The following is a 19,940-nucleotide window of genomic DNA, read 5'->3' as shown; positions in this document are numbered from 1 at the left end:
ATCTAGGGTATTGCGCAAGGTTAAATTGAGTTCCTCAGTTAGGTGGTTAACTGATTTTTGTCCTCTGACGTCCTTGGGTAGGCAGAAGGAGTCTGGAAGGGCATCAAGGAATCTTTGTGTTGTCTGAGAATTTATAGCACGACTTTTGATGCTTCTTGGTTGGGGTCTGAGCAGATTATTTGTTGCGATTGCAAACGTAATAAAATGGTGGTCCGATAGTCCAGGATTATGAGAGAAAACATTAAGATCCACAACATTTTTTCCATGGGACAAAACTAGGTCCAGAGTATGACTGTGGCAGTGAGTAGGTCCAGAGACATGTTGGACAAAACCCACTGAGTCGATGATGGCTCCGAAAGCCTTTTGGAGTGGGTCTGTGGACTTTTCCATGTGAATATTAAAATCACCAAAAATTAGAATATTATCTGATATGACTACAAGGTCCGATAGGTCCGATAGGAATTCTCCTAGTGAGATAGGCGAACACCGCCATGTTTAGTTTTGCCCAACCTAGGTCGAGGCACAGATACAGTCTCAATGAGGATAGCTAAACTGACTACACTGACTATGCTAGTGGCCGACTTCACTAAGCTGGCAGGCTGGTTAACAGCCTGCTGCCTGGCCTGCACCCTATTTCATTGTGGAGCTAGAGGAGTTAGAGCCCTGTCTATGTTAGTAGATAAGATGAGAGCACTCCTCCAGCTAGGATGGAGTCCGTCACTCCTCAGCAGGCCAGGCTTGGTCCTGTTTGTGGGTGAGTCCCAGAAAGAGGGCCAATTATCTACAAATTCTATCCTTTGGGAGGCGCAGAAAACAGTTTTCAACCAGCGATTGCGTTGTGAGACTCTGCTGTAGAGCTCATCACTCCCCCTAACTGGGAGGGGGCCAGAGACAATTACTCGATGTTGACACATCTTTCTAGCTGATTTACACGCTGAAGCTATGTTGCGCTTGGTGACCTCTGACTGTTTCATCCTAACATCGTTGGTGCCGACGTGGATAATAATATCTCTATACTCTCTACACTCGCCAGTTTTAGCTTTAGCCAGCACCATCTTCAGATTAGCCTTAACGTCGGTAGCCCTGCCCCCTGGTAAACAGTGTATGATCGCTGGGTGATTAGTTTTAAGTTTAATACTGCGGGTAATGGAGTCGCCAATGACTAGGGTTTTCAATTTGTCAGAGCTAATGGTGGGAAGCTTTGGCGACTCAGACCCCGTAACGGGAGGAGTAGAGACGAGAAGGCTCGGCCTCAGACTCCGACTCGCTGCTTAATGGGGAAAACCGGTTGAAAGTTTCTGTCGGCTGAATGAGCGACACCGGTTGAGCATTCCTACAGCATTTCCCTCCAGAAGCCATGAGAAAGTTGTCCGGCTGCGGGGACTGTGCGAGGGGATTTATACTACTATCTGTACTTACTGGTGGCACAGACGCTGTTTCATCCTTTCCTACACTGAAATTACCCTTGCCTAACGATTGCGTTTGAAGCTGGGCTTGTAGCACAGCTATCCTCGCCGTAAGGCGATCGTTCTCCTGTATATTATGAGTACAGCGACTGCAATTAGAAGGCATCATGTTAATGTTACTACTTAGCTTTGGCTGTTGAAGGTGCTGACGAACCATGTCCAGAGAAAGCGTCCGGAGTGAAAAAGTTGAATGAAAAAAAAGTTGTGAGGGAAAAACAAAAAATATAAACGGTAATTAAAAAGTCAAAACCGTGAAGTTGTCAGGTAGCAAAGTAAGGCTGGCAACAAAATGCACAGCAACACGTCTGCAAGTTGCAAGTTCTGATGCAGCACTTCATCACTCTCCTTCTTGGAGGGGTGGGGGCTTCGGTCATGTCCCCCCGTCCCCAGTGAAAGTAGTGCCTCTTGTTTGCATGTAAATTACTTTCTCTGTGCATGTCTGATTCTGTGTACTGTAGGCTATGTTTGAGGAAAATCGTCATACCTAGGGCTGTGACGGTAATGGAATTTTAGGTAACAGTAGTTGGCCAAATGACCATGGTCGTCATAATACACTGCTCAAAAAAATAAAGGGAACACTTAAACAACACAATGTAACTCCAAGTCAATCACACTTCTCTGAAATCAAACTGTCCACTTAGGAAGCAACACTGATTGACAATAAATTTCACATGCTGTTGTGCAAATGGAATAGACAAAAGGTGGAAATTAAAGGCAATTAGCAAGACACCCTCAATAAAGGATTGATTCTGCAGGTGGTGACCACAGACCACTTCTCAGTTCCTATGCTTCCTGGCTGATGTTTTGGTCACTTTTGAATGCTGGCGGTGCTCTCACTCTAGTGGTAGCATGAGACGGAGTCTACAACCCACACAAGTGGCTCAGGTAGTGCAGCTCATCCAGGATGGCACATCAATGCGAGCTGTGGCAAGAAGGTTTGCTGTGTCTGTCAGCGTAGTGTCCAGAGCATGGAGGCGCTACCAGGAGACAGGCCAGTACATCAGGCGACGTGGAGGAGGCCGTAGGAGGGCAACAACCCAGCAGCAGGACCGCTACCTCCGCCTTTGAACAGGAGGAGCACTGCCAGAGCCTTGCAAAATGACCTCCAGCAGGCCACAAATGTGCATGTAATTGGAGTTACATTGTGTTGTTTAAGTGTTCCCTTTATTTTTTTGAGCAGTGTATATAAAACATTTTAAAGCATATTTTCTCCTCTCCTTCAGTCCTCACTGCTTGTGCTGGAATTGAAATATAATAAATTGAAAAGGGATCCCCATTCAAGTCAATGATGGCATAATGGGTGGAATGGCTGCCATTGTGAATGTACCTTTAGGCGCAAAGCAGAAAGTAAAATATGTGCTCAAATGTGTGCTGTGATTTGTTGATTCAACTGACATTACAAAAAATACAGTCCATTGCATAAGCCACATCAGCTCATCACATCAGATAGATTGAACGTCTGTCCTGATAGACGTCTATCCAGATCCAGATTTATCCAGATAGATGGAACGTCATGGTCCTGCCCGCCTGTGGGGAAATCAACCTGTGGTTAACCCATTTGGCTCACAGCAAGAACTTCACCTTTTTCAAACAAAATGTTCTTGTTGTCTGCTTGTTTTAGTCTATTTCAAAACTACCCAGAAAAAATATATATAACATGCAACAATTTCAAAGATTTTACTGAGTTACAGTTCATATAAGGAAATCAGTCAATTGAAATGAATGTATTAGGCCCTAATCTATGGATTTCACATGACTGTCGATCCAGAGCATCCCAAACAAGCTCAATAGGGGACGTCTGGTGAGTATGCAGGCCATGGAAGAACTGGGACATTTTCAGCTTCCAGGAATTGTGTACAGATCCTTGCGACATGGGGCCGTGCATTATCGGTACTTCCGGCGCCGACCAAGATGGCCGCCTCGCTTCGCGTTCCTTGGAAAATATGCAGTATTTTGTTTTTTTATGTGTTATTCCTTACATTGGTACCCCAGGTAATCTTAGGTTTCATTACATACAGTCGGGAGGAACTACTGAATATAAGAGCAACGTCAACTCACCATCGTTCCAACCAGGAATATGACTTTCCCGAAACGGATCCAGTGTTTTGCCTTCCACCCAATACAATGGATCTGATCCCAGCCGGCGACCCTATGCGACGCCGTAAAAGGGGCAAACGTAGCGGTCTCCTGGTCAGGCTTCGGAGACGGGCACATCACGCTCCACTCCCTAGCATACTACTCGCCAATGTCCAGTCTCTTGACAATAAGGTTGATGAAATCCGAGCAAGGGTAACATTCCAGAGAGACATCAGAGATTGTAACGTTCTCTGCTTCACGGAAACATGGCTAACTCAAGAGACGCTAACGGAGTCGGTGCAGCCAGCTGGTTTCTTCACGCATCGCGCCGACAGAAACATACATCTTTCTGGTAAGAAGAGGGGCGGGGGGGTATGCCTTATGATTAACGAGACGTGGTGTGATCATAACAACATACAGGAACTCAAGTCATTCTGTTCACCTGATCTAGAACTCCTCACAATCAAATGTCGACCGCATTATCTACCAAGGGAATTCTCTTCGATTATAATCACAGCCGTATATATTCCCCCCCAAGCAGACACATCGATGGCCCTGAACGAACTTTATCTGACTCTTTGTAAACTGGAAACCACACACCCTGAGGCTGCATTCATCGTAGCTGGGGATTTTAACAAGGCCAATCTGAAAACAAAACTCCCTAAATTCTATCAGCATATCGATTGTGCTACCAGGGCTGGTAAAACCTTGGATCATTGTTATACTAACTTCCGCGACGCATATAAGGCCCTCCCCCGCCCTCCTTTCGGAAAAGCTGACCACGACTCCATTTTGTTGCTTCCAGCCTACAAACAGAAACTAAAACAACAAGCTCCCTCGCTCAGGTCTGTTCAACGCTGGTCCGACCAATCTGATTCCACGCTTCAAGACTGCTTCGATCACGCGGATTGGAATATGTTCCGCATTGCGTCCAACAACAACATTGACGAATATGCTGATTCGGTGAGCGAGTTCATTAGAAAGTGCATTGACGATGTCGTACCCACAGCAACGATTAAAACATTCCCAAACCAGAAACCGTGGATTGACGGCAGCATTCGCGTGAAACTGAAAGCGCGAACCACTGCTTTTAACCAGGGCAAGGTGACCGGAAACATGACCGAATACAAACAGTGTAGCTATTCTCTCCGCAAGGCAATCAAACTAGCTAAGTCCCAGTACAGAGACAAAATAGAGTCGCAATTCAACAGCTCAGACACAAGAGGTATGTGGCAGGGTCTACAGTCAATCACAGATTACAAAAAGAAAACCAGCCCCGTCGCGGACCAGGATGGCTTGCTCCCAGACAGACTAAATAACTTTTTTGCTCGCTTTGAGGACAATACAGTGCCACTGACACGGCCCGCTACCAAAACCTGCGGGCTCTCCTTCACTGCAGCCGAGGTGAGTAAAACATTTAAACGTGTTAACCCTCGCAAGGCTGCAGGCCCAGACGGCATTCCCAGCCGCGTCCTCAGAGCATGCGCAGACCAGCTGGCTGGTGTGTTTACGGACATATTCAATCAATCCTTATCCCAGTCTGCTGTTCCCACATGCTTCAAGAGGGCAACCATTGTTCCTGTTCCCAAGAAAGCTAAGGTAACTGAGCTAAACGACTACCGCCTCGTAGCACTCACTTCCGTCATCATGAAGTGCTTTGAGAGACTAGTCAAGGACCATATCACCTCCACCCTACCGGACACCCTAGACCCACTCCAATTTGCTTACCGACCCAATAGGTCCACAGACGACGCAATCGCAACCACACTGCACACTGCCCTAACCCATCTGGACAAGAGGAATACCTATGTGAGAATGCTGTTCATCGACTACAGCTCAGCATTCAACACCATAGTACCCTCCAAACTCGTCATCAAGCTCGAGACCCTGGGTCTCGACCCCGCCCTGTGCAACTGGGTCCTGGACTTCCTGACGGGCCGCCCCCAGGTGGTGAGGGTAGGTAACAACATCTCCACCCCGCTGATCCTCAACACTGGGGCCCCACAAGGGTGCGTTCTGAGCCCTCTCCTGTACTCCCTGTTCACCCACGACTGCGTGGCCATGCACGCCTCCAACTCAATCATCAAGTTTGCGGATGACACTACAGTGGTAGGCTTGATTACCAACAACGACGAGATGGCCTACAGGGAGGAGGTGAGGGCCCTCGGAGTGTGGTGCCAGGAAAATAACCTCACACTCAACGTCAACAAAACAAAGGAGATGATTGTGGACTTCAGGAAACAGCAGAGGGAGCACCCCCCTATCCACATCGACGGGTCAGTAGTGGAGAAGGTGGAAAGTTTTAAGTTCCTCGGTGTACACATCACGTACAAACTGAATTGGTCCACCCACACAGACAGCGTTGTGAAGAAGGCGTAGCAACGCCTCTTCAACCTCAGGAGGCTGAAGAAATTCGGCTTGTCACCAAAAGCACTCAGAAACTTCTACAGATGCACAATCGAGAGCATCCTGTCGGGCTGTATCACCGCCTGGTACGGCAACTGCTCCGCCCACAACCGTAAGGCTCTCCAGAGGGTAGTGAGGTCTGCACAACGCATCACCGGGGGCAAACTACCTGCCCTCCAGGACACCTACACCACCCGATGTCACAGGAAGGCCATAAAGATCATCAAGGACAACAACCACCCAAGCCACTGCCTGTTCACCCCGCTATCATCCAGAAGGCGAGGTCAGTACAGGTGCATCAAAGCAGGGACCGAGAGACTGAAAAACAGCTTCTATCTCAAGGCCATCAGACTGTTAAACAGCCACCACTAACATTTAGCGGCCGCTGCCAACATACTGACTCAACTCCAGCCACTTTAATAATGGGAATTGATGGAAATTATGTAAAAATGTACCACTAGCCACTTTAAACAATGCCACTTAATATAATGTTTACATACCCTACATTACTCATCTCATATGTATATGTATATACTGTACTCTATATCATCTACTGCATCTTGCCATCTTTATGTAATACATGTATCACTAGCCACTTTAAACTATGCCACTTTATGTTTACATACCCTACATTACTCATCTCATATGCATATACTGTACTCTATACCATCTACTGCATCTTGCCTATGCCGTTCTGTACCATCACTCATTCATATATCTTTATGTACATATTCTTTATCCCTTTACACTTGTGTGTATAAGGTAGTAGTTGTGGAATTGTTAGGTTAGATTACTTGTTGGTTATTACTGCATTGTCGGAACTAGAAGCACAAGCATTTCGCTACACTCGCATTAACATCTGCTAACCATGTGTATGTGACAAATAAAATTTGATTTGATTTGATTTATCATGCTAAAACATGAGGTGATGGCGACAGATGGGAGGGCAATGGGCCTCAGGATCTCGTCACGGTATCTCTGTGCATTCAAATTGCCTTCCCTAAAATGCAATTGTGTTCGGTATCCATAGCTAATGCCTGCCCTTACCATAACACTACCGCCACCATGGGACACTGTTTACAACGTTGACATCAGCAAACCGCTCGCCCACACGACACCATACATGCCTTCTGCCCGGTACAGTTGAAACTGGGATTCATCCGTGAAGAGCCATCCACGGTGGACATTTGCCCATTGAAGTTGATTACAACGCCTAACTGCAGTCAGGTCAAGACGACGAGCATGTAGATGAGCTTCCTGGAGACGGTTTCTGACAGAGTCTTCAGTTGTGCAAACCCACAGTTTCATCAGCTCTCCGGGTGGCTGGCCTCAGATGATCCTGCAGGTGAAAAAGCTGGTTGTGTCACGAATCCCGCTTCCTGAGTCTGTTTTTGCCTGTGTTCTGTCCTGGAGTGTTTTTTCCGGTGTCCTGGAACGCACCCTGTCTGGTTGCCGGGCGACGTAGCTAGTTGGAGGATCTCTGAGTACCCGCACCTGTATCCCATCAGCTATCTGCACACCTGGTCCTGATCATCACCCCTCCACTTCATAAGCGCTGACCTGACATCCATTCCCTGCCGGATCGTTAGCCATGAACAGTATGTTGTGCCAGCGTATCAGCCTCCAGTTTGATAGAGTTTGTTTTGTTGTTTTGTACGTCTTGCTTGCCTTGAACTCACCTCCGTTTTTTCTGTCTACAGTCATTCACCCGGAACACTCATCCCATCCCTACCTGGTCGTCGGTGACTTCAGTTACTTCCTTGGATCTGCCTATTCAATCCCATCAACTCACCTCCGCTGCCCGCTCCGCCACTTGGATTTTTCTATCACTACATTTAAACTTGTAAATAAATACTCACCTTCGTCTTACTCTCCTTGTCCTGGTCTGCTTCTGGGTTCTACTTTAGAAAACCGTGACAGGTTGGTGGAGGTCCTGGGCTGGCATGGTAACGTGTGGTCTGCGGTTGTGAGGCCGGTTGAATGTACTGCCAAATTCTCTAAAATGGCGTTGGAGGTGGCTTATGGTAGAAAAATAAAACAAAAATGATCTGGCAACAGCTCTTGTAGACATTCCTGCAGTCAGCATGCCAATTGCACGCTCCCTCAAAACTTGAGACATCTGTGGCATTGTGTTGTGACAAAACTGCACATTTTAGAGTGGCCTTTTATTTTCCCCAGCACAAGGTGCACCTGTGTAATGATCATGCTGTTTAATCAGCTTCTTGATAAGCCACACCTGTCAGGTGGATGGATTATGTTGGCAAAGGACAAATGCTCACTAACAGGGATGTAAACACATTTGTTCACAACATTTGAGTGAAATAAACTTTTTGTGCGTATGGAACATTTCTGTGATCTTTTATTTCAGCTCATGAAACATGGGACCAACACTTTACATGTTGTGTTTGTTCAGTGTACAATTAAGAAAAGTACAACATGTCTGAAAATTACTTTTCAACATTGAAAAGAGCATTCTCACTACTTAGAACATCGTAATATTGTAGGGCTTTCCAAATGCCCCTTTTTATGACTGTGCTAGCAGCCACCTGAGTGAGTGTTAGCTAGCTACCGTCAGGAACATTAAGCTAGCCTAGACCAACAACACGAACAAACGGACTATACAGCTACATGTAGTGAGTGGAGTTACAAATGGACTACACTAAACAATTTAAATGTCTTACCTGGGATGAAATGTATTACACACACACAGACAACTGTAGCGTACTAGGACACCGGGTCCCCACATTTCCTACTCTCCCACACCAAATAGCCTGAAGCCACAGGGCTCTTTTCACAGGCTCTATTTCCCTACATGGGAGCATTGCAAACGGCAGGTTGGGATTTTTGCCCTGATTTTTGGCATGTTTTGTTATTTCTGTAAAACTGGGGGTCAATGGAAAGAATATATGTTTTCCCCAATTTGTGGGCATGGGTGAGGGAAATTCCTAATTATTATGTGAATATCAACTTGGACTATTGCGAGTGTAGGCTACCCATGAGTTTACCAGTCAAATTGCCAGGTTTAGAGTTTCCAAGCATGTTCTATTCATTCTATTTTCTGTGTCTGCTGCTGCTGCATTGTGGGGTGCGTTGTCTAGGCAACTGAAGTCTAATTAGCTTGTTTCAGCAAGGAGCAACAAAGTTTCATCACGTTAAGAGTCCATGTAACGGCCGAAACGGACTCAACCACACGAATGCCCCGCCCTCCCGTCTTCAGGTTCCTTCCACGCACAGAAGTTATATTATTATATATTTTTTAAACATTTATGACGGTTCTTTTCATGAGGGTCTTCATCCATAACCTTATACAGTAATTATTCCAGCCCTAGTCGTACCTTAAAAATTAAAAGAATTGCATGAGTCCTGGTGGCAATCACTGTTCTGAGAGATGTAGCAGGAGTTGATGAGAGTGAGCTGGAAAGGGAGGGAGAGGGAATAGATTAGGCTAGAGGAATAGGCGCATCAAGAATGAGGGAATGTTGGAGTGAAGAGAGGGAGGAGGGGAAGAGAGGTAATGGGGGGGGGTGCAGCAGCTAGAGCCGTTAGAGGAGATAAAGATAAGATCATTCAGACAATCAGCCGAGGCCTCAGGACAATCATCACATCTCATCTGTTTTCAAGAGCAATTCTGTCTTCTATTGAACTGTTGTGGCTCAGTCAGGGAGGCAGTCTCTGGGGGCTTTAACACTCGCTGTGCCACACTCTCTCACAACCTTCTCGTTTCCAGGGATAAATAATGGCGAGAAACCGGTACATTATAATACATTATTTATATGAACAGCGTGACGTGAAATTGAACTGTTAAATTCTATTTTGTGTCCATCTCTGGCTTCTCTGGCCTGCTCTGCTATCTGCATGATCAATCATCAGCGCTCAGTGTGTGATTGTGTGCGTGCTGTTGTAGCCTACCTTAGGCCTATTTACTTACACAAAGTCGCCATAAATTCAAAGCGCTGCGTGCAATGGGTTCTCCTACCATTCCATTGCAAACAACAAGTAGGCCTGCAGGCTATACAGATCAGCACCCCAAAAAATGGCCATAGCCTACCCTCCCCAAGAATCCCTCAACTTATCACAACTGGTGAGAGGATATGCAGAGAAAGAGAAGGGTAAAAAAGCGGAGATGCAAAAATGCAAAATATGCACGTGCGATGTATCAACTCTCTGGCTTCATTCATACATTATTCCAGTCAACGCTAGCAGCCTACCATATTTACTCATAAAGTCCCCAATAGAAAATATCCCTTAGGCTGCATGGCTTCTATATGTAATTGCTTACTATATGTGCAGGCTACACGCAACCTCTCGACGCCGTTACGGTACACAATCTCAATATCAATCTCACAATTAAATCTCCACTAACGTTGCTAATCACAAAAACGGTTGCTAATCACAAAACGGCAGATACTGTGTCCACAAAAGCGCTTGAGGAAATTGACATTTGTACGATTGTTTCATGACGTTATGATTACAAAAGCGGGCACACGGTGGGCTACTGGTCAGATTTGCGGGCAGTTGATTAACTGAGCTATCCATGGTGCTGAATCTCTGCTAGCCTAGGCCTGTTTGTTTAGAAGCTGATGTTCCCTGTGACAGTCACCACAATAAGCAGGTTATAATGAAGTGAAAACACCCACAACCTTCCCAAATCCCCCTGATAGCCAGTTACAAGGGGCGAGAAAATTCTGAGGTAGGCTAAAACAAATGTCATTTTCACTGGACCTCATAATATTTGAGCAGTTGGCCAAAAGTGCTTCATAGGCCTAGGCTACCTTAAAGGGGAATTTTACCCTATATCCATTTAATGTGTATTTCTAGTCAATCCACCATGCATACGGTCTCGAAATATCATCATTTATCATACGGTTGTATCTTAGATATCGAAACACCCCGTCTGTCAAAAAGTCAAATTACGTCACCATGCGAGACTTTGCACTTCTACCCTGCTCTTCTTTGCCAGAAAGCAGCACGTTCTAGCTGACTCTCTTGGGATGTTCAACCACCGGTGGACGTGTAATTCAAATGATTTGCTGAGATGTTTAATAGAGCCCTGCCTGAGCCCTACCTATGCCTGCAATGTTCAGGCCCTACCCTACCCAGGCCCGATTGCTTTTGCCCAAAACTCGAAATTAGAAATAACTTTATTTGTTATTAAATCCATTAGCTGCTCCTCTCCGTCTGTCACTTGCTCGCTGTGCATGAGCTCTGCTCATGGCAGCTCTGGATGTCTGTGTATATAGCAAAAAGCTCCTCTTGGGCTGCTCTGCTCAATGACGAGACATGAGAGAACACAGAGCATGGCTGTTAGCTACTTTTCGTCACGCTAAACTCTGACAACTCAAGGAACATTATTATTTTCTGCGAAATAATCTCAACTGTTTTATATTTGAAGCACTTTTGACACCTATGTGTTAAACCAAGTCAACACACCGCCCACTCAATCCAGTTAGAGGGGAATGTTGGGAATTGTACGAATTTACTCAAATGGGCAATTGGGAACATCAGGAATGATCAGGACATTCAAAGCTAGAAATCTAGACTCATTGTTTTGAAAAATATTTAGTGAATTTGTCTACTATGGACTACTGAAAACAACAAAACCAATGGATTACCTGGGTAAAATAGTCATTTAAAACTAGGCTACGTTAGATTCATGTGTGTATTTCTCCATTTACAGTGGTACCGGGATACTGGTAATTTCTTGCAATTTACTCAGGAAGGAAAATTGGTAAATTCTCTGGAAAATAGTACACACTCTCTCACTCACACACACACACACACACTAGAAAGATAAAGGTCTAGACCACCCTGGGGTTGTAGGTCCTCTGTTGAAGTAGTTATGGATTTTACTCACGTCACTTGTACTTGTATGCTGTTAGGGTTTATTTTGCTCCTGTGATGCTCTTTCTCCCTGCTCAACAACAAGCTGAGCTGGTGGTCTCCTGTGGGCCCTTAACCATGCAGGTTAAGTAAAGGACACACACACGTTACAATATGAATTAATGCTGAGGTCCTGGGGTTACAAATTGTCCTTTCCACCTGGTGGCTACCAGAATCTGAACAGATATGGTTGTTGCAGTCTGGAAAAACACACACAGCCACTTGTCAGTCCTGTTGCGTCGCAGCTCGGCTCTCACCATTAACTATTGACCAGTCTAGCAACTCTTTAGCTGAGCTGAAGAGTAGACGGTGGGGTGACTTCACCTAGACCTACAGCTATAATATAGGCGGTATAGTATAGGTAGTATACAATAGGCGGTGGCAAATTGTGTATTATAGTACTGTACATGCTGTTCCATACTTAGTTACCATATTATAAGTGCTCAATTACACAATGATGATTACACAGTGATGACTCAACTGTTTCTTTGTGACCATCTCTGTCGGTTTGTCTTATCATTAGTTCCAACTTTTCTACGTCCAAACTTCCATCAAATTCATACTCCTGTGAGGATTTACTACCCATGTTTAGTAAAACCTTGTAGTTTCTATGCTTATTCTCACAATCTATGTGTATTTCTATGATCTAGGTGTGTGCTTTTTACCGTTATCCAATCACTATAGTTATCACAATCTATGTGTGTGTGTCTCTTTAATTCCTTACTCAATTGCTATCGTCCTTTTCTAATGTGTATATCTCCTTTCAGTTAGTTTACATAGGTAGTGGCCACAGATAGTTTGGTAGTAGCCCCTGATACTTTGCGTCATTTACGGACCTTCTAATATATTCTTGATCAGGTCTCAGTTAGATCTCAATATTCTCTAGTTTATATTGGTACTGCAGATACCTGGTGTCATTACGGACCCCCTTCTACTGCTGCCTAGGTGTCTCTACACCCAATTCCTACCTACCATTTGCATAGAATACTTCGTTGCCTTTAAAACTTTTCTCTACACAAAATTCTAAAGATAGATCACCGGGTCAGAATGCCCTATGGGAATTTTAAAATCAACACCTAAACTACACAAAAAACACTCAAATATATTTCTGAATGTAGCCCGAGCGTCAATTCCCCAGAATTCGTGAATAAAGATTTACTGACTGTCGTCTCGTAGACTGGGAAAAGCAATGTAGGTTGGATCTCGTCACCACCTCTGTCGTGTACCAGTTCACCACTGGCCTCAAATAAACCCTCAATTGAGAGGTCAGGTCTTTGTCTTACGGATCCTGGATCCGCCCGTGCATGGTTTTCAGCAGTTCCTTGGGGCGACAGAGGCAGGTATTGAGATCCGGCTCGAAGGACCAAATTGTCACGAGAATTATGTTCTCAGTGTTCATAAACCCAATAAAAATTAACTACTCGGTCTGCGACCCAGAATTTGTAAGATACTGGTTGAAATGAAACAGACGGAGGCCCCAGCTATGATAGTCAAAATGTTTATTCACGGGCGCGCTCCCTCGTTGTACAAAACCATTCATTTTAGACTAGCTACTTACGCACATACTTTTGCACACAAACAGTAGGTATCCTACGCACATACTGTATCAATACCCAGCCGACAAAGATTAGGGACCGTGAGAAGCACTCCCTGTCTTTTCCCAAATCTCTCAGTGGCCCCTAGCCAAGGTCGGCACTGAATCTTGCTCAGACAGTCTGTGTTTAAGACACTTTAGAGACATACTGTACAGATATATTGTTTTACCCTAATTCTGACTAAAACTACACACATCATTTGTTATAATTTTACTGACTAAGACTACACACATCATTAATAATAATTTGATGATTCTAATTAATCTATTTCATTGATTCTAATCAATTACATACAATTATATAGTTTCGGGGTGGAATATTCTAATCATTAATTTAAACATATAAATTTAATCCACAAATCTTTTACTGATGTCTTTGTTATTCTTGTGTTTAGATGGTAGCCGTAAAGGAGGCGGAGGAGAGGGGAGCAGCAAGCCCACCTACGGCTGTCAGGTGACCATCCATCCAGGAGAAAGAGATGATGAAGATGCACCGGAGGGAGGAGAAGAGGGAGAGGAAGAGGGGGGAGAGACGCTGGGATGACACCGAATCCTCTTCCGACCTCTACTTTGACCCCAAGGAGATGAGAGCTCAGAGGTGAACCACCACACTCAATCTCGCTCTCTCTCTAGCTCTTCCCCTTTCTCTTCTCTCTCTTCCCATCTTTCTCTTCTGTCTCTCTTCCCATCTCTTTCTCTTTGCCTCTTTTTCCCTCCCTCTCTTTCGTTTTCCCTTCTCTCTCTGCTTTACTTCTTTTTCTATATCTCCCCCTGTGATCGCTTCTTTACACCCTCCTGCATTTTTCATCACTGCTCGGCTGCAGGGTATAAGAAAAAAAAACACGGCTCCTGGTCACACTTTTTTCTGAAAAAAATAAATAAGAAGGGATCTTTCTGAAAGTTTACTTTCAGCGGATAAAAAAGCGACGCAGCGATCTGTTTAATTAAAAACTTATCCGGGCCAAATCCGGCAGAGTGTGAGGGAAGAGATTAGCAGAGAGGTAAGCCACGTTACGTTAGCAGAGAATAGTATTACTGCAGCGCCTCACATCTCCACACCTCTCCTGTCTAACAGCTCTCAACTCTAGTATCCATCCCCAATCACAACCAACCACACATTAAGCATGTGTAACTATGGCTGTTCTGCTGTTCATGTGGATGTTTGGTGTTAAAATACTATACATATATTTCTTTATGGGTTTCATAGATGTGTTATTGTTGTGTCACGGTTGTGCTGTGGTTGATTAATGGTTGTGTTACTCCAGAGAGCAGGCCCTGCTGACAGCACGGCGGTCTCCATTGCTGAGCAGAGAGAGGGTGTACGAACGCGTCCGCTACCCCAACGTCTATGACTGCTACGCCGAGGCCACCAAGACCTCCGCCTTCGTAGGGGGAGCCAAGGTACAGTATGTGGGGATTACCAGAGGTGCGTCACAAATGGCACCCTTTTTCTTATTTAATGCACTACTTTTGAGCAGGCTCCATAGGGCTCTGGTCAAAAGTACTGCACTATGTAGGGATAAGGGAATATGGAGCCTTTTGGGACAAAGCCCTGTACTGCCCAATACCAAATCTATGCCCTATACACTTGACCCCTAGACCATCATGTTCTATCGAAATAAAAAGTGATTATAACAAGACTAGAAGACATTTTCAAATCCTGCCCACCTGTATTATTGGGCAAAATGAACAGCTTGCTTTGTATTAGTTTGTATTACTTCCATTTCTCTTTCATAGTGAGGAAAGTCATAGAGTACACACACACACTTTTCAGTTCTTTGTTTACCCACCATCCTTCACGGCAGTCTGTTCCTTTTATTACACACCAGCACCCCTCACATTACCCACAAGCCACTGCTTTTATCCCGTTTTTATGATCTATTCTTTTGTTCTTGCTGATTTTTCACTCACTATTTACATCAACTAACCTGGGGTGTGTTTATTTAGTCCTCAGTTCAGTAGGAGCAGGTGGGGTAGGGGAAATGATGTTCACTGGAAAGTTGATACATTTTCAAATGACTTTGAACGTGTTTGTTTCCAAGTTGAGGCACTGTTTGTTGTTTTATTATGTGTATTGTAAAATGTATAATATTATGTAGCTCAGTTGGTAATAAATAGATTGGGGTGGAAATGTACTTTATGTAATGCGGCGTGTTGTTAATATTTGGGATGTGTTTGTGTTGTGTTCAGCTGATGTTACCAGAGGGGATAAAGAGAGAGAATAATAAGAAGTATGAAGAGGTGGAGATTCTTCCTAGTGATCCCATGCCCATCGGCTTTGAGGAGAAACCCATCTACATCTCTGAACTGGATGAGGTAAGACACCCAATGGTTACATGTGAATTTGGGAGGTGGGGGGCACACAGCACTGTCAAAAGCACACAGAATACTACACAACACGGAGGGACCTGCAATTCTGGAGGGAGGATGACTGTGAGAAGGTCAGTTCTGGTTACTTTTTAAAAGGACTTTCTACTCATAAGTGAAAAATAAAATATCATTCCCCCTCCAGAAATGACCCCAATATAACAGATTGGTTCATATTGTCAGGCAGGTGAGCTATTTAGTTGGGCTGGGACGATACCAGTATCACGATACTCGTTAGTATCATGGTAAGGAAACAAATCGCAAAGAGGATTTAACTTCTTTAGGAAAACAGCCCTAATGTTGGAAACAGACATCATTATGTTGTCATCCATTCACATTGATTTATTTTCCAAGATACAGATCATAATATTTTACATAAAGCAGGTTTTTAAAGGACCAAAGAGTTAGATCTGCTTCCTGTTCTCATTTTTGCCATGGAAAAAATATCACGATACTGGTATCGTCCCAGTCCTACTATTTATCAATAAGCATTATCACATGGTGTAGCCCACCTGATGCAGCATAGCGGCTAGAAATAAATAGCCTGAGGGTTGCACATCTGCATTTAACCTATTGCGTCACAAACTCAAAAGTTCAAACATTAGGTTATCTTGCTGCTAGTTACAGCAACACATTGACGACTTGAATGTCCCCCCAATAAATTCAGTCAGCCAACCAAGGATCATGTACTGTGAATATAATGTAGGCCTACCCAGGGGCCCTGACCTCCAGGGGCCCCCTGATGATTTTGTTAGTAACTCATCATATTAACATGGCATAAGTCATGTCAAAATGTGTAGAATTGCAGGAAATTAGCTTTAAAACTGTAAAACTGTTCTCCCTGCTTGTTTGTCTATGGAGATTGCATGGCTGTGTGCTCAATTTTATACACCTGTCAGCAACGGGTGTGGCTGAAATAGCCGAAGCCACTAATTTGAAGGGGTGTCCACATACTTTTGTATATAATGTATGTATTAGGAGTAATAGGATATATGATAAACAGAGTAGCAGCAGCATATATGATGATTTTATGGGTGTGTGTAGAGTCATTATAAATGTATGTGTGTCAGTGTGTGTGAGTGTGTAGGTCCCTGTGAGTGTGCATAGAGACAGTGCAAAAATAAGAATAAAATACAAGCGTCAACTCAGATAGTCCATGTAGCTATTTGTTAGCAACAGTATTTAGCAGTATTATGGCGTGGGGATTGAAGCTGTTCAGGAGCCTGTTGGCGTCAGACTTGATGCACCGGGACTGTTTGCCATGCGGAAGCAGAGAGAACAGTCTATGGCTTGGGTGGTTGGAGTCGTTAACAATTTTCCGGGCCTTCCTTTCACACCACCTGATACAGAGATCATGGATGACAAGGAGCTCGGTCCCAGGGCTGTCTGCACCACCTTCTGTAGCGCCTTGCGATCGAGGGCGGTGCTATTGCCATACCTAGCAGTGATACAGCCAGTCAAGAGGCTCTCAATGGTACCTACATTCTTAGCCTACTATAAAATATATGCGTGTTGACTGTAATCAGGGTAGCCTAAGTGTCTTGTCTGTTTAATGAACAAAATACCTATTGATTTCATGTGCATGCTGCAGCCATACAGTGCATTTGGAAAGTATTCAGACCCCTTGTCTTTTTCCACATTGTGTTACATTACAGCCTTATTCTAAAATTGCCTTATTCTAAAACTTTTTTTCGTCATCAATCTACACACAATACCCCATAATGACAAAGCAAAAAAATATATATATATTTGATTTATTAAAAATTAAAAACGCATATCTTATTTACATAAAGACAACACAGGAGTGGCTTCGAGACAAGTCTCTGAATGTCCTTGAGTGGCCCAGCCAGAGCCCGGACTTGAACCCGATCGAACATTTCTGGAGAGACCTGAAAATAGCTGTGCAGCGACGTTCCCCATCCAACCTGACAGAGCTTGTGAGGATCTGCAGAGTAGAATGGGAGAAACTCCCTAAATGCACGTGTCCCAAGCTTGTAGCGTCATACCCAAGAATACTCGAGGCTGTAATCGCTGCCAAAAGTGATTCAACAAAGTACTGAGTAAAGGGTCTGAATACTTTATGTAAATGAATTTATTCTGTTTTTATACATTTGCAAAACATATCTATACCTGTTTTTGCTTTGTCATTATGGGGTATTATGTGTAGATTGATTGAGGGGGGGAAAACGATTTAATCAATTTTAGAATAAGGTAACAAATAACGTAACCAAAATTGGAAAAAGTCAATGGGTCTGATACTTTCCATATGCACTGTATAGGCTGCACAGACCAGTAACATAGACAACAAAAATGTGCCATTCTGTTCTTTTGAAAATACATGTTATTAGTCTTATAAGGTTTTAGGGCCTGCATAAAACAATATAGTAATATATTTCTTTGTGATGGTGTATTTTCAATTGATTTATTGAAATAGACGTCCATCCACATCGGCCCACATCTTCTTCCTCTCCTAAACTTGCCAGAATCTGCACAGGAGATATACAAGGCTTATCCCGGCCAAGAATATGGTAAAAATGGGACGATATGAATTGGGCTCTAAAATACATTGGCTGATTTTTTTTTACTGGCAACATACCGTAAAGTCTGTCTGTAAAGGGTATCTGTGTGACTTTGTGAGTGCCAGCCAGGGCGTGCTCAGTTTCACTCCCTGGTGTCCATATTCCGGCGACTGGGTGCGTTCTGGAGCCGTAATTGGCAGTGAGTGATGTTGAGTCTTAATGGAAGTGCTGTAGTTCTCAGCCAGCTGTCTGGAGCCACAATGGCTTCTCCTCCCTGACTGACAGGCTGAGTGACAGTCTAAGTGACAGGCTTACAAATCTTCCCTCAGCCAATAGCAAGGCAGTGGACAGGACTGATGGACAGGTGAGCCAATCCCCACCCAGCCTTTTGGGAGATGGGAGAGCAGAGGTGGTCAGTTGGCTTCAGTTCAATCACATCACTGTCTTTTCTTCTGGTTCTTCATCTAGATTTCTGGAGTCATTCTGTATTGGATCATGGTGGGATGTTTAGAAACAGTTATTATGGCATTTATTCTCTGTCAAGTGTGTTGTGAAATGCACTACATTCAATCTTGAATAGATTTTGGGTAGAATCCTAAGTGTGGAACTAACTCCCCTGGATGTGCCCAAAACATGGCATCATATCTGAAGATGACTGGATATGTTTAAACCTTGGAACATATTTTGTCATTTTTGAAGAGTACTCCTGTAGCTGTTCACCTCACTTAACCTGTCTGTCAATCAAGATGACAGGCATACTGTGTGTGTGTGTGTGTGTGTGTGTGTGTGTGTGTGTGTGTGTGTGTGTGTGTGTGTGTGTGTGTGTGTGTGTGTGTGTGTGTGTGTGTGTGTGTGTGTGTGTGTGTGTGTGTGTGTGTGTGTGTGTGTGTGTGTGATCGCAGGCTGAGACAAATTGATTAAGAGAAGGATTGGTCATGCATGTGTGGTTGCTGTTGTTATTTTTGCGGCGTCTGTGACGCTGGCTCAGGTGTTTGTCTTCCTGCCTGTCACTCATTATCTTCATTAGGCATTCTTAAATGTGTAAATGTCCAGATTTATAGTGTTTCTTTCCATGGAAACGTCTCACTCTATCTCCAATCAATCCCTAGCTTCCTCTGGTGGGCTAAGTGGAGTTTCGGCTATTTAGTTTTTACACCCATTCTGTTATTCCAGAGAGGGTACTTCATGAAGTGGGCTGGGATTGAGAGTGAGAGTATCACTTTCAAAAAGCTCTCCCACGCTAGGGCTGGGATGATACCAGTATCGCGGCAAGGAAACAAAACACTAAGTGGATTTAACTTCTTTAGGAAAACAGCCCTACTGTTGGAAATAAACATCATTATGTTGTCATCCATAGTCACAATGATTGATTTTTCAAGCTATAGCACACAACATTTTTCACACAGCAGGTATTTAAAGGACCAAAGAATTTGGTCTGCTTTGTGTTTTCATTTTCGCCATGGATTTTTTTGTGTGGGACTGGTATCATCCCGGCCCTATCCCATACCTCAGGTCCGGTCTCCTTCCTTAACCCCCATCTCCAACCCTAGATTCACCCCTAGCCATGGGTTCTGCTACCTTGGCTATTACCCACTCCAGTACCTGATACATTTGCTCTTCGGGTTGGTTCTC

The 19,940-nt window shown here is 44.1% G+C and overlaps 1 pseudogene; it reads left to right on the top strand.

Moving 5' to 3' along the window:
• Positions 1-19,940, top strand: part of LOC120030902 — a 212,187-nt pseudogene that overhangs the window by 41,162 nt on the left and 151,085 nt on the right.

The sequence above is a fragment of the Salvelinus namaycush genome, chromosome 37, assembly GCF_016432855.1.
Source record: "Salvelinus namaycush isolate Seneca chromosome 37, SaNama_1.0, whole genome shotgun sequence".
In the NCBI taxonomy this organism is placed as follows: Eukaryota; Metazoa; Chordata; class Actinopteri; order Salmoniformes; family Salmonidae; genus Salvelinus; species Salvelinus namaycush.
Note: the sequence above shows the minus strand (reverse complement) of the source record. Positions and strands in the feature narration are given on the sequence as shown.